The 12,242-nt window shown below is 42.1% G+C and overlaps 1 protein-coding gene across 1 annotated transcript in view; it reads right to left on the reverse strand.

Annotated features, from left to right (window-relative positions):
- LOC141145985 (glucosylceramide transporter ABCA12-like) overlaps nt 1-12,242 on the reverse strand; it is a 327,299-nt gene that overhangs the window by 100,437 nt on the left and 214,620 nt on the right. The gene's annotated exons all lie outside the window — the stretch shown is intronic.

The following is a 12,242-nucleotide window of genomic DNA, read 5'->3' on the forward strand; positions in this document are numbered from 1 at the left end:
TTCACAGCAATAGATTCCAAATGCAAATACCACACTTAGAATCAACTCCAGATCTTTTCCCTGCTTAATTGATGAAGAAATAACAAAAGGTGTATCCCACACCTGGCCATGAAACAGCTTTTGATTCAATTGTCCAATTATTTTTGGTCCCTTGAAAAAGCAGGGGGTGGCTATTCTTAAGAGCTGTAATTCCTAAACCCTTCCCCTGATTTGGATGTACATATTAACCCTGAGGGTGTGCACTTTCAGTCCATATCCATTATGTAACTATAGCTTGATATGTTTTGGTAAATACCTGACAAAAACTAAAATTTTGCCTGTGTCCAAATATATATAGACCTTACTGTATATACGTGTATATATATTTTGGATCTTTTGGATATTAATATCAACATAAGACAGTTGAAATAAATATAGTCAAACTCCCTTGTGGACACGTAAGAATATAGTTAATAATGTACCAACACAAGAGCTGAATTTAAAAATGTGAATTTATTATTTTTTTTAACCTGCAGAGCATTGCACCTGTGATCAATGGATTGTGGAATCCAATTATGGATTGTTTAATAATGCTTAAAGTGAAACAATAAAAGTGTAATATTCCTTTAAATTTCGTACCTGGGGGGTGTCTATAGTATGCCTGTAAAGGGGCGCATGTTTCCCGTGTTTAGAACAGTTTGACAGCAAAATGACATTTCAAAGGAAAAAAAGTCATTTAAAACTACTCGCGGCTATTAATGAATTGTGGGTCCAACAATACACATAATAGTTCATTGATAAAAACGGCATGGGAATTCCCCACAGGGGAACCCCGAACCAAAATTTTTAAAAAAATGGCGTGGGGGGTCCCCATAAATGCCATACCAGGCCCTTCAGGTCTGGTATGGATATTAAGGGGAACCCCGGCCAACATAAAAAAAAAAATGGCGTGGGGGTCCCCCTCAAAATCTATACCAGACCCTTCAGATCTGGTATGGGTTTTAAGGGGAACCCCGCGGCAAAATTAAAAAAAAATAGCGTGAGGTCCCCCAAAAATCCATACCAGACGCTTATCCAAGCACGCAACCTGGCAGGCTGCAGGAAAAGAGGGGGGATGAGAGTGCCCCCACTCCTGAACCGTACCAGGTCACATGCCCTCAACATTGGGAGGGTGCTTTGGGGTAGCCCCCCAAAGCACCTTGTCGCCATGTTGATGGGGACAAGGGCCTCATCCCCACAACCCTTGCCCGGTGCTTGTGGGGGTCTGCGGGCGGGGGGCTTATCGGAATCTGGAAGCCCCTTTTAACAAGGGGACCCCCAGACCCCACCTCCCCTGTGTGAAATGGTAAGGGGGTTACAAAAGTACCCCTACCATTTCACAAAAAGCTGTCAAAAATGTTAAAAATCACAAGAGACAGTTTTTGACAATTCCTTTATTTAAAGTCTTCTTTTTTCCATCTTCTTTCTTCTATCTTCTTTCTTCTATCTTCCTTCGGTTTCTTCCTTCTTCTTCTTCTGGTTCTTCTGGTTCTACTGGTTCTTCCTCCGGTGTTCTCATCTGGCATCTTCCTCCGCGATGTCTTCTTCCCTTCTTCTTCTCGGGCCGCTCTGCATCCATGATGGGAGGTTCCCACTGTGTGACGCTTCTCGTCTTCTGACGGTTCTTAAATAATGGAGGGCGGGGCCACCCAGTGACCCCGCCCTCCTCTGTCGCATGGGGACATGACGAGGACTTCCCTGTGGCATTCCCCATGATGACAGAGGGGGGCGGGGTCACCCGTTACGTAACGGGTGACCCCACCCCCCTCTGACATCTCCATGCCGTTTTTATCAATTAACTTCTATGTGTATTGTCGGACCGGCAATCCATTAATAGCCGTGAGTAGTTTTAAATGACTTTCTTTCCTTTGAAATGTCATTTTGCTGTCAGACTGTTCTAAACACGGGAAACATGTGCCCCTTTACAGGCATACTATTGACACCCCCCAGGTTAAAGGAATATTACACTTTTATTGTTTCACTTTAAGCATTATTAAAATCACTGCTCCCGAAAAAACGGCCGTTTTTAAAACTTTTTTTGGATTGATCCATGTCCCCTGGGGCAGAACCCAGGTCCCCAAACACTTTTTATGACAATAACTTGCATATAAGCCTTTAAAATTAGCACTTTAGATTTCTCCCATATAATTTTAAAGGGTGTTCCGCGGCTTTCGAATTTGCAGCGAACACCCCAAATTGTTCGCTGTTTGGCAAACTGGCAATCAGCTGATGTTCGAGTCAAACATGAGTTCGACTCAAACTCGAAGCTCGTCCCTAGTGTTCAGTGTGCCCCTGTACCTTTAAGAAGGGGTGGGCTCCCTTCAGTCTACCTGCCCTCCACCTATCCATCATAATGCATGTGCTTCCATTGTGGAGTCACTCCTAAACTAGTGATTGGACCACAGATACCAGTGTGCCGTGACGAGGCTCTGTGGCTTACGCATGTATTTGCAAATGTGTGCAGACTAAACCCCTGTTTTAATGCACACTGTTAGATAGACTGATTCAGTTGTCAGCGTGCTGGTCAGTGAGTAAGCATGGATCTTTCCTTGGATTTATCCTTGGCCTTGTTTGTAACATATAAAAAGTTCAATTGTTGAACTTAGTCTTTAACAGCCTACATGGTTAAAGTGGAGTTCCATCCAAAAGTGGAAGCTCCGCTTATCTGCCTCCTCCTCCCCTCCGGTGCCACATTTGACAACTTTTGAGGGGGCCGGGTACCTGTTTTTGACAGGTACCTGTCCCCACTCCTCAGAGATTTTGCTGTAACGAGATCACTCAGAAGTTTAACGCTCCTCCTCCTTCCCCGCTGCCGGGCATTCAAAAAGCACAGCATGCTTCACACATGCACAGTAAGGAACCAGCTGTGAAGCTGAAAGGCTTCACTGCCCATTTCCCTTACTATGAAAGGTGGCGCCAGCATCCGAGAGCCGATGGAAACACTAGTTAGGGTGCCGATATCGCTGGATTCCAGTACAGGTAAGTGTCCTAACATTAACAGTCAGCATCTACAGTATGTGTACAGACATCTCAACTCTCCCGCGAGTCGTGGGAGTCTCCAGCATTTGGGTGCGGGCTCCTGGTCCCCCCGCAATCTTCCAGCTGAGCCTGTCACTCAGCCACAGACAGAGCATCCCGAGTGGCCGAATGGAGTATGGCCGCTCGGGCTGCTCTGTCTGTGGTGGAGTGACAGGAGGCAGGGCCGGACTGGCCTACCGGGAGATTTCCCGGTAGGCTGCCTGCCCTGGGGCCACTTTGGGCTAAGCTGTGGCTGCCTGTAATGCTCCCCTCCCTCCTCCTCCCCCCTCCTCCCCCTCCTCCTCTACTACATGTCACACACAGTGGTCGGAGCTGAGTGTAAAAAACTTTGGCCAAGCTGTGACAAAAGTCCCGCCCTCCTCCTAGATCAGCTTGTGTGATAGACAGAACACTGCGTCTATCACACGAGCTGGTCTGGGAGGAGGGCGGGACTTTTGTCACAGCGTGGTCAAAGTTTTCATACTGAATTCCAAGACACAGCGGGGGGATGCCTGCTGTGTGTAATCCAGGCACTGACCGTAGTGAGGCTGCGATTATGGGCATGGTAAACAGCGATTATGGGCATGGTCAGGCTGCAATTATGGGCACGGTAAGACTGCGATTATGGGCATGGTGAGGCTGTGGTTATGGGCACGGTGAGGCTGTGATTATGGGCATGGTGAGGCTGCAATTATGGGCACTGTAAGGCTGTGATTATGGGCACTGTAAGGCTGCAATTATGGGCTCGGTAATGCTGCAATTATTGGCACAGTGAGGCTGCAATTTTGGGCATGGTGAGGCTGCAAGTATGGGCACTGCAAGGCTGTGATTATGGGCATGGTGAGGCTGGGATTATGGGCATAGTAAGGCTGCAATTATGGGCATGGTAAAGCTGCGATTATGGGCACGGTGTGGCTGCGATTATGGGCACGGTGAGGCTGCAATTATGGGCACGGTAAGGATGCAATTATGGGGACAGTGAGGCTGCAATTATGGGGACAGTGAGGCTGCAATGATGGGCACGGTAAGGCTGCAATGATGGGCACGGTAAGGCTGAAATGATGGGCACGGTGAGGCTGCAATGATGGGCACGGTGAGGTTGAAATGATGGGCATAGCGAGGCTGCATTTAATTGGGGGGGGTTTCAGCGGTGGCGCAAAACCTCCCTGAAATTAGTTTGCCACTTCCCTGAAATGAGTTTTTGCAGGTTGGAGTGTCTGTGTGTAGCTGCTGACTTATCATTTTTTACTGGGGGGGGGGGGCAGTGAGGTAACAGATGCAGATTATAATGCTTTTCCTAAGTGTTTAAAAAGATTAAAGAGACCCCATTAATGCTCTATGTATGTTAGTATTAAGCTGTAATGTAAATCTACTGATATGCTACATAGCTGTGACTTTGTTTATTTAAAATTTTGGCTTTTGTGTGCTGCAGTGCTGCTATTCTGCACATCTGTTGGAAGCCCTTCATTCCAGCCCAAAGCTGCTATTCTCCCCACCCAACCCTGACTCATTGAAAGTAGCTGGGAAGGGGGTTGAGCAGCAATAGGTTAGAACACAGGGCCATCAACTCTCCTGGAAATATACAGAATTGTACTGCTGTTTTTAGAGCACCAGCAGTCCAAAATAATAAAATAAAAGAGAGGCATGGCTATTCCGTTGTAAGTAGTTTTACATGATAGCTTAGTATTAACATGCATGGGTGGTAATAGCAAAGAGAAAGCAGAAGGGAGATAGAAGAGATGACAGTGGGACAGAAAGCTTAATTTGGTTTTTGTTATGTTATGCTGCCAACATTTCAATTCAGAAGCTCAGGGGTGCCAGAGGTCTATTACAACTGTAGCAATGCTCCCTGCTCTGATCTGTATTTTTCACAATGACTGTTGAACCAAAATGTGCATGAAGAGATAGCTTTGCAAAGTTTATGAAGCATATATTAGGCTTGTAAAAAAATCTATCTCCTCAAAATATTTTAGTTCAATGAACGGGTCAGTTTTTGCTTTTCTTTTTTAAAAATGATTGAATAATACCTAGCTCTTGAAACTGGGCTCTTGAGAGATTTGTGATAAAACATTGACTAGGAGTGTAGAATGAGCAGGGAAAATCAAAGAGAAAGAATTTTTCATGGCTTTTGATGAAAGTCAATTTTCCTTATTATTTTTTCGATTCAGTAAAAATATCTTCTCATGTATAAATGAGGAGTGGGTAATTACAATATGATTCTAATTCTATTCATACCATTCAGGACTCAGAATATGTTAATTTAAAATTTTCAGTGTAGAGAGATCTTTTATATTGTCTGTACTGGACATTATTTACAAACGCAATGACTACTGAGGTATGTTATATGTTTTACTGATATATAAGAAAATTATATTTTTCAAAGTATATTTTAGTAAGTCTTCATGAGCTTGCAACGTAAAAATCAGCTGAGTATTGCTTATAGTGTCCTATGAAGCGATTAAGGGTATCTAGCAGAGTATGCACCTAGTCCAAACCCAGGATCTAACACACTTTGTACTTGGGCAAAGTACCTTAAACTGTGAGCAAATTTTAAAAATAATTTTAGTATTGGCAGCCTCAAGCACTTTATAATTCTGGTTTATTTGAACTTAATGCCTTGGATACCCATTTTTATAATCCCATTGTCTGCTTGCACTAAGGGTCATTATCTTTATAGAGATAATGTGTGCCAGAAAACTCTTTGAACAGCAGTTAGATTATGGGTTTCGACTGGTGAGGAATGAAGGAGCTGAGTTCTCCGGCTTCCTGCATGCTCAGTTGTCTAGCATCCAACTTAGACAACTCCAATATTAATAAATAAAATATAAAGAAGAATAATGTTTTTTTCTTAAAGTGTCAGTAAACCCCAAATATAGCTCTGTGGCTAATTATGTACAATAATGTCTTCTGTCAGTTTGCAGAACCTTTCTTTAGTTTCTACGTCTAGTAGTGTCACTGCAATAGCAGCTGATCTTCTGGCTGCTGCATTAAAGTGGTTGTAGGAGAGAGTGGGGGGGCTTATCTTATGGACACCAGCGGCCTGCTATTGGGGGCACTGGTCAAGGGGGAGGATCCAGGAGCGCTGGCAGGGACTCAAGAAGAAGCGCATCGGGCTGCTCTGTGCAAAACCATTGCTCAGAGCAGTTAAGTATGAGATGTTTGTTATTTGAAAAGACAAAAAGCAAAAAAAAAAAATCCTTTAATATCACTTTAACACTTGCAATGTGCATGCTCTGCCATAAGCCCTTTTTTTCTTTTAAGCCCTTGACTTTCTCATTCTTCCTTTTGTATCCACCTCACTTGACTTTTACTATCTGCTTGAGGGACAGCTACAACTGTTTAACTGACACACGTACACCCTGCCTGGAAAGCCTCCCCACATGATACCACGTTATTGCAGGGTAGAACCACATGACCACAGCAGCAACAATGCATGCCTGGTGGCCAAAGGGAAACACAAAAAACTTCCTGCTGTTATGTGTGGAGGATGACCCGGAGGCTTACTGCCTACTCCACCCACTGATTGCATGTTTGGGTGCGGAGCAAGGGAATAAATGTCACGTGATCAGCACATATAAAGACTTAAATATTAAATATTGTATTTCAAAGTAGTTTATTACTATATTCAGCATACAGTAACTTTTGTTCATATAATAACTAACCAAAGATTTAATGACACTTTAAAGCGGAGTTCCACCCAAAAGTGGAACTTCCGCTAGTTATACTCCTCCCTCCTCCGGTGCCACCTTTGGCACCTTTTGGGGGGAAGGGGGGACCAGATACCTATCTTTCACAGGTATCCTGTTCCTACTTCTGGGAGCCTCATCCGCGGTTATTGATGTCACTGCCCGGGCTCCCTCCTCCTTCCCAGGCAGCCGGGCCAGTAGGAGAGAGGAGCGGAGCCTCGCGCATGTGTGGTAGGGTTCCCAACATGAAGCCATATGGCTTCACTGCCTGGTTCCCTTACTCGCAATGGAGGTGGCATGCACCAGACAGCTGATGGAAACAGCAGCTGCGGTGCAGAAATCGCTGGACTCAAGGACTATTATTAAAACTCAGCAGCTGCAGTATGTGCAGCTGCTGGCTTTTAATTTTTGCAGTGGTGGGTGGACCTCCGCTTTAAGCCTGTTCTTTTTTTTTTTTTTTTTTTTTACCAACTTTTTATTTGGTACAAATTGGTGGTAAAGGTAAATACAGTACATCAAGAAAAATGCATTGTAAAAGGGTGAGGAAGGTACAAGATTGAATTATTGAATAAAGGAATTGCTGAGCGGGTTAGTAGAAACTTCATCATAAAAAATACAAAGATATTATGGTTTCAGTGAAAAAGAAAAAATATTACTGTATAAGTAACATGACATAAATTAAATGAACATTGTGTGTTCAGTTATTAAAGGGTCATTAATAAATGTAAAACTAGTTATCTGAAAGATGAAAAAGAACCTCAGAATGTTTGAACCAAGGATCCAATTTCTTGTTGTAGAAGTTATATAATGTATGGTATTTCACACCCACCAACTTGCACACCATTTTTCCATTAGTTTCTCCAGTTTTAGAGGATGCCCCTCCACAGGCTCGTTCTCTCATGTTTTTTGGGAATGCGATAAAATATCTCATATCTGGTGTCAATTAGAAAACTTTGCTTCTACTATTTCTGGTTACCATATCCACCTCTCACTAACCAACTGACTATTATTCTTGCCCATCCTAGGGATTTCTATCCCTCATATGAGACTCATCTATACTATACACAGTGCCTTGAAAAAGTATCCATACCCCTTGAAATTTTCCACATTTTGTTATGTTACAACCAAAAATGTAAATGTATTTTATTGGGATTTTATTATGGCTTATTGCCTACCATTGGAAATCCCCCTCAGTTCCTATCACCCAACTGAAAGTGAGAGTGAATATCATTAATCTCATGGAAGGCTGTTTTTTTGAGGAATTTTTCAATTTAATGGTTATTATTTATGTCAAAGTATTTTTCTGTGTTGGTGTCCTTAGTATTTATGGGAATCACCTTTCTGTCATCAAAAAGCTTCTGTATTTTCACATCTTTAATAGTGAATGGCTAGTAAGTTTCCTGATATACTGGATTATCCACTTGTCTAATGGACACTTTAACCCACTTCATGCCCAGGCCATTTTTCAGCTTTCATTGCTGTTTCATTTTGAATGACAATTCATGAATGTCACGCAACACTGTGCCCAAATAAGATTTTTATCTTTTTTTGAGACAGATAGAGCTTTCATTTGGTGGTATTTAACACCACTGGGTTTTTTATATTTTGCTAAACAAACGAAAAAAATAAATCTTAATTTCTGTTATAAAATTTTGCAAATAAGTCATTTTTCTTCTTCACTGATTAGCGCTTATAAGGCTGCACTGATAGGCTGCACTAATGGGCACTGCTGAGGCTGCACTGATGGACACTGATGGACACTTATGAGGTGGCACTGATGGTCACTGATAAGCGACACTGATGAGGCTGCACTGATAAGGTGGTACTGATGGGCACTGATATGCTGCACTGATGGGCATTGATGGGGCTGCAATGATTATCAGGGCAATGATGATCAGTGCCTTGATTATAAGTGTAAATGTCTGCTGTCACAGGAAAGCCGGTTATCAGCATTCCTTTCCTCTCATAGTGACAGCACTGAGTTAAGGAAATGCTGATAACCGGCATTTGTTTATATTGGATCAGCTGTGATTGGATACAGCTGATCTCATGATAAAGAGCCAATGTCATTGGCTTTTTACCCTGATCAGTGATGCACTGTGTCTGGGGGACATGGCTCACCACCAATCACCAAAATGCGCTACCCCGGGGGTGCACATGAGCAGTGTGACCGGGAGGATGTAATATGGAGTCCACCTGGAAGGAAGAGAATCCCACCCAGCCATCAATCTATTATAGGCCAGGCGGGAACTAGTTAAGTCAACAACAGTTCAAACGTATTGGGTTTTGCTGATAGGCAGAAGGCGAGACCTTCATTTTTGTTTCAGCTATAAATGCTTGCATGTAAATAGGCTAAAGATTATGGATTTACTGGATTTCTGGATCTTGTTTTTTATGTTTGTCTTATTTCTGGATCTCCCCTCCCTATGTCCACATTTTAAAAATACATTTTTGCACAATGCAGGGTTAGAAAAAGATTCAGTATTTTCACTGTGGGACACTAAGTTATCTGGTATATATAGTAGCTAAATGATCTAGTAGGGGAAGAACAGTCAGAAACAGGTGATGGCTGAGTGAATTCTCAAGTTGGGTGTTTTCATATGATCAGGGGGAGATTGGAATTTGTATTTCTTTAGTTTGGATAGAGGGTTTTTTGATATTGTGGGTTTATTTGGCTGAAGCTCTGGTGGCCATATTTCTGTTCCTATTTGAGATGTATGCTTGATTATGGTAGATTATATTTAGGGTCTTTGTTGTATTACTGTAAGGTTTTTAGCCCTTTTAGTTTTTAAGTTCTTTGTCAGATCTATAAAGGTGTTTGGATTATTATTTAAGTGTACTAAATAAACCCTGTGGATGCTTGAGGAACCTCACGTATAGAAAACATCAATGTTGGCAAAAGGCAGTCAAAGTCCTTTGCTGTCTCTTTGTACTACCCATTCAAACATGGATTTCAATATCTTATTGAACTACTTGACCTGGCCGTCCATCTGTGGGTGGTATATTTCCGGGGTACCCTATTGATGACAACCATTAACTCTCAGTCTTACCTTTGGGCAGTGTAGAATGGGCCTTTAAGCATGTTCAGGCCAGGGGTGACATTGTCAGCCTCCCCCCCAAGCTCTGCCAGCATAACATGCAATGGAGAAATTTTTCCTTCCAGGGGCTAGTTGAGCATGAATAGGAGAATCTACATCACAAAAGTCATCAGTAGGCATTACAACAACAACTTCATCTTCATATGCTTTTTGGGGTGCTGGTGTGTCTTACTGATCAGGTACCTTCCTACTTACACTTTCCCACAGTTGCCTAAACTCAAAAGTCACAATTATGGGTGCATTAGGTCCTTTAGAAGACCTACCTCATGTCTCACAGTTTTACATAGGTTACTACTCAGCACGGACACCAGAGAGTTCTCGTCACAGGACCAACCTCCCCAACTATGTTGTCCTATTACCATGCTTCCTAAATCTTATCTGTGAGCAGATCCCCTGCTGATTAGAATCGATCTCCACTGTCAGCTCTATGGGCACCGGGTGTAAATGGACTCTGCTGTCCATTTACTACAGGTTACCTCCGATCTGGTCTGCAAAAACAGGAAAGGACGCAGTCTTTCTCTGTTTTTTTTTCTGAACCTTAACAGACCCGGAGTAGGTGGGTGTAAGCAGACACAAGTCTGTTTACATCTACCTCTCCATAGGGCTACATAGTACTTTCAGTAAGACCACCTGAAAAGCTGACAGGCGGATCTTATCTGAATGTGTGATTGTGAAAGAGACCCTATAAGACAGGTCTTTTCAAAATATTGATAAAGAATTGTGTAAAACTGCCAAAGCAATAAATATTAATTTATATTATAACTAATGATTGTAATTGCATATCGATTTATTATTGAATTCCAAAGAGCAAATGTACCCAGCAGGACAAAATTATGTGTCTGATATTTTTTAGTTAACAGCCACATTATTTGTTGGGTGATCGATTTAGTAAACAATTAAACATTACAAGCGTGCCATAAACTCTGCAAGTACTCCTGGAATCAAATCAGAAAGTCCTATGAGTTTACATAGAGATGCCGAATTCATAAGCTTTTGTATCTATTCAATTTGCAACCTGTCTCAGGAATTCAAAATGAAAAGGAACCTTTTTCTAAATGTTGTTTCTAATAAATTGTGGGGGGGGTCACTTAAGTATGGTAGCAAAAAGGGTTCTCTGGTTCTAGAGATTTAATCTTCAAATAAGGAAAGGTTTCTTTACAGTGGAGCTGTGAAAATGTGCAATAGACACCCTCAAGAGTTGGTCCTGTCCAGCTCAGTAGATCGCTTTAAAAAAAGGCCTGGATTCTTTCCTAAATGTACAAAATATAACTGGATGCTAACATTTATAGGTACAGTTTTTGCCTTCCTCTGGATCAACTGTGGGTATAGGATTGTGTATATAGGATTGTGAAGGTTTTTTTCCTTTTATTGGTTCAACTAGATGGACTTTTTTCAACCTGACTATCTATATAACTATATAACTTCAGGGACAGTGCAATTTCAGGGGCAAGGTGGCTTGTTCCCGCAAATCGCCGTAGCTGTATGTCGGCGCGGGAACTTGCTTTTGTGGGCACGAACGTGCTTCCATTGGCCAGCTGGGGAGCCAATCAATGGGTCCGGCAGACTCAATGTCCACCGGCCACCCACGATCGTTCCCCGCAGTGACAAAACGGAGATCTGCTTGTGTAAACAAGGCAGATCTCCGTTCTGACGGGGAGATTACACAGATCCTGTCTTTCTGCTATGCAGGAAGACGGATCTGTGTGTTTCCCCAGTGACACATTCCCCCATACAGTTAGAACACAAAGTGAGGGAACACATTTACCCCCTTGATCGCCCCTGATGTCAACCCCTCCCTGTCAGTGTAATTAGTACAATAACAGTGCATATTTTTAGCACTGATTACTGAAATAATGTCACTGGTTCCCAAAAAAGTGTCAAAAATGTCAGTTAGGTGTCCCATCTGTCTGCCGCAATGTCGCAGTCCTGCTAAAAAAATCACCGATTGCCGCCATTACTAGTAAAAAATAAAAAAAAATAAAAATGCCATAAATCTATCCCCTATTTTGTAGACGCGATAACTTTTGCGTTTTTTTTTTTTTTTTTACTAAAAATATGTAGCAGAATACATATCGGTCTAAACTGATGAATACATTTTTTTTACATTTTTTTTTTGGAAATGTTTCATAGCAGAAAGTAAAAAAATTTTTTTTTTTTTGGTTTATAGCGCAAAAAACAAAAAAACACACAGGTGATCAAATACCACCAAAAGAAAGCTCTATTTGTCGGAAAAAAGGACACCAATTATGTTTGGGTACAGCGTTGCACGACCGCACAATTGTCAGTTAAAGCAATGCAGTGTCGTATCGCAAAAAATGGCCTGGTCAGGAAGTGGGTAAATCTTTCCGTGGCTGAAGTGGTTAATCTATGTATAATACAGGACTAATATAGAAACTTAATATAAAGAATATAGCACATTTGT

The sequence above is a fragment of the Aquarana catesbeiana genome, linkage group LG05, assembly GCF_042186555.1.
Source record: "Aquarana catesbeiana isolate 2022-GZ linkage group LG05, ASM4218655v1, whole genome shotgun sequence".
Taxonomy (NCBI): domain Eukaryota; kingdom Metazoa; phylum Chordata; class Amphibia; order Anura; family Ranidae; genus Aquarana; species Aquarana catesbeiana.